Source organism: Labeo rohita, unplaced genomic scaffold, assembly GCF_022985175.1.
Source record: "Labeo rohita strain BAU-BD-2019 unplaced genomic scaffold, IGBB_LRoh.1.0 scaffold_389, whole genome shotgun sequence".
NCBI classification, from domain to species: Eukaryota; Metazoa; Chordata; class Actinopteri; order Cypriniformes; family Cyprinidae; genus Labeo; species Labeo rohita.
Window position 1 is genome coordinate 10,573 of NW_026129307.1, and position 4,027 is coordinate 14,599.

The window sequence follows — 4,027 nt, forward strand, 5'->3', positions numbered from 1 at the left end:
AAATTTTTTTTAAAGTAAGTGTTCATGCTGCCTTACAATTTTAAGTTTACTCAACTCTAATATCCATGTTTTCATGTAGTACAACTTAACATTTCATGTCGACTAAACTTAAAATTTTAAGGCAGCACGAACACTTAATTTTTAAGTTTAAACTTTTTTTTTTTTTTTTTTTTTCACCTTGTTCATAACAGGTTTTGTTATTCCAGCCATTGCTTAGAAAAACTAGACTGGCCTGAGCAAAGCCCAAACCTGAACCCCACTGAGCACCTTTTGGGGTGTATTGTAACAGTGAGGCTGACTGATGCTTTTGGGTAAGTTTTGAAATTAAACTCATTTGTTATATGTTAACTAAAAATGCATTATAAACCTGTTTTTATCACATCATCTTTTGTAACAGGCTTTTATGTAGCATGATAAAAAAAATGTTCCATATGGAGCAGCAGGTCTGTTACATATCATGCTGTGTGAATGCACAACACAAGCCTAAAAGTGTGAAGCAAGTAATTTTTTGACAGAACCACTTAAACACACACTATACTTTTCACAATTTGAGCTTTAGTTTGATTAGTTGTGCAGCTTCAATGGATAATGTGATGAGAAAGAAAGACCAGCATACAGAGAACCAGAATCCAGATAATGTATAAGGGAAACCAAGTCTTATCAAAGCAATTCAATGAATTGAATCAATGAATTCTTTTTTTATTCTTTCCAAATATGACTTCACCATTTCTTCCAATCACATTGGGTGGTTGGGGTTAACAGATGGGGTTTTGGTCTTTGGTCTTTTTTGGTTTCTTTGCAACAATAAGCCCATGGGACAACAACTGCAGTTGCAGTTTTTCTGAGATAGAATTTGAAATATATTAGTCCAAAATGGATTTAACTTGGGGCGGAGAACATAACTATACAGGTGAGTGACTTTCTCAGTCTGGTACTTATCACATAGTGGGGAAACATCTGAAAAAATTCTACGTAGCTTTGTTGTAGGATAAAGTTGGATATAATGAGATCTTAAATTGGATAAGACAATCTAGATTTGACAGAGCATTTACAAATATGCTTTGATGCATTAACCCAGTGCCCATCATTTATCTTCTCCCTTACTTCAATTAATTATAAAGTGAATTATAAAGTAGATGTCAACCTCTCTCTCCCTCCAACTGGTCAAAACTTAACCATTTACTTAACTTAGTAAATTGAATTTTCTGCTGAACACAGAAGAATATTTAAAAGATATTTTTTCCTCCAGTTTACAATTACAGTGCCTTGTGAAAATCTTCATACACTCCAATGTTAAGTATGCACATTCTTCAAACTTTTCTATTAGTTAACCTGTGGCAAATTCATTTGAATGAGTATGATTTGAAAAAGGCACACACCTCTCAATAAACAGCTGAAAATATCAGAGCAAAAACCAAGCCCTAAGGTGGAAAGAACTGCCTGTAGAGCACAGAGACAGGATAAGGGATAAGGCACAGATCTGGGTAATAGTTCAGAAAATAATTCTGCTGCATTGAAGGTTTGCAGAAGCATGTAGTCTCCATTATCCTTAATGGATAAAGGTTTGGAAAAACTAGGACTCTTTCTAGAGCTCGCCTCCTGGCCAAACTAAGCAATTGATGGAGAAGGGCCTTGGTTAGACTGATGACCAAGAGGCTGATAGTCACTCTAGTTGTGCTCCATGATCACATATGCAAATGGAAGAAACTTACAGAAGTACAAACATCACTGCAACACTCCACCAATCCTGTCTTTATGGCAGTGTGGCCAAACTCAATCCTCTCCTCAGTGAAGAATTTGCAACAAAGCACCTAAAGAACACTCAGATTGAACCTCAATTCCAGTTCAGAGGAGACCAGGCACTGCTCATCACCTGCACAGTCAAAATAGAAGAAAAGCTCAGTGCACTAAAATATTGAGATAGCTCTAATGAAAACCCAGTCCTAAACATTCAGAACCTCTGACTGGGGAGAAGGTTCACCTTTCTACAGGACAATGAACCCAAGCACGCAGCAAGAGTGGCTTACAGACAACTCTGTGAATGTGGCCCAGCCACAGCCTGGGCTTGAACCCAATCAAACATTTCTGGAGAAACCTTTATGTTAGGTTTGTTGGACACCGATGTGAATGCAGATACAACAACTCGATCACAAACATGTAATAATGAATGATTCAATAGCCCCATTTTTCACACAGTCTTTACTGGTAAATTACCGTTAAGAGATCATGTATTGAGAGGTGAAGAGGTGAGGTGAAGAATGCCAGATAATTACCAAATGCAAATGTGCAAAGCTTGTTGTCATTATACCAAAAAGACTCAAGGCTGTAAAAGTGCATCAAGGGTATGAATACTTGCTCCATGTACCCATTTTTTTTTTTTTTTTTAATACATTTTCAAAGTTGTCACAGATCTGTTTCTTGCTTTGTCATTATAGGGTATGGAGTGTAGATTAATGTGGGGAAAAAAGTTATTTAAAGCAGTCTAACATAAGGCTACAACATAAAATGTGACAAAAAAGGAAGGGGCATGAATACTTTAGCAAGTCATTGTATATATACAAAGGGTGTGATACAGTAGTATTTATGACTTTTATATATCTTTATAACTCCAGGACAAAACCTTATTTTGATCCTGTTTTGAAGCAGTATGAGTTAAATTTAAGTACACAATTAGACAATACCAATTTAGGTCAATTAATTACCAAGTAATGCTTAATTTTGTTCAGTCTGTGGTGTAAAAAGGTCTTAGCAATTAAAGAAAAACACTTAAGCACAACACAAAGTCAAAGTATCTGAAAAATACTAGTAGTCCACTGTATGAAGAATTTTTGGCTATGTAACAGTTTACATTATTTTGCTATCCTCACTTACATAAATGATCTATAGTGTCCTGCACCCACTAGTAAAAAAATATCAAAAATTATATCTGGTGTCTGAATAATTTTTGGTTTGACTGTACGTATGTGTGTGTATATTTTAATATTTCTATTTCAAAATGTCATGTTTAATTCAGTGTGCTGCTTGCCAATTTCATGTTTAATTTATTGTGTTACTTGCCATTTCTTTGTTATTCTTTGTGAAATTTACTAGCAATTTCTGAATAAAATGTAAAAATTGGTTACCCTACACAATTTTTCTTTCAGATTATTGAAGTTTGAGAAATCTTTTTCTTAAAAGATGCCAGGTATGAACCTCAGTAAAACTTTTTTTGTAAATTGCTAAAAAGAACATTCTGATTCATTTGTGTAATTGGACTTTGTACAACACTATTATAGCTCGGGCCCGGCTGAAGGATCCACCCCTCCATGGTTTTAAACATGGAAAGCAATCTAAACCAAACATGTTTTCAACTGAGGGGTAATCTCAGATCTGCTTTGACCCACTCCAAGCCCCTGAAATGCATCGATTTTAAGCTTTCAAGCCCCTATACTTACGCAGACAATCAGAATACATAGTCCATCCATAAAACAGACAACAACATTGATAAATTTAATTAGGCTCTATATAACCTTTCCAACCCTCATAAAATTAAACTAAATGTTTGTGTAGTAGATTCACTACATTAACATTCAAATGTCTTAATCTGAACAGCATGTTCTAAGCCATTTACATTTTTAAAGTAATTTAAAAATACAGCAATAATCAAAAGTGATAAATTAAAAGAAAGAACACTTCGAATGACTTGCAACCTCGGATCAGCTCATATTTATTATCTGCACATTTCATAGGCTGACGTCAGAGAGAATTCGAGCTCTCTGATAAATATTCCAATTATGTAATACCAATACATGGGTGGATATAGTTAGATACATCAGCTCATTGCTTGCTGTAAAGGAGTTACACAATTTTGAGTAAACATTTATAGGTTCTGCAGTTCACCTGAAATGAAACAATGATGACTGATCATTTCAAGTCTCAGTGTAGGTTCCTCAGGCCAGATCATTTATTGATTTCTTTTGTTAGCCGATCATTGTTCTCAATGACAAATAGATCCAGATAAAGTGTGTTCATAACAGACTAAGTGATT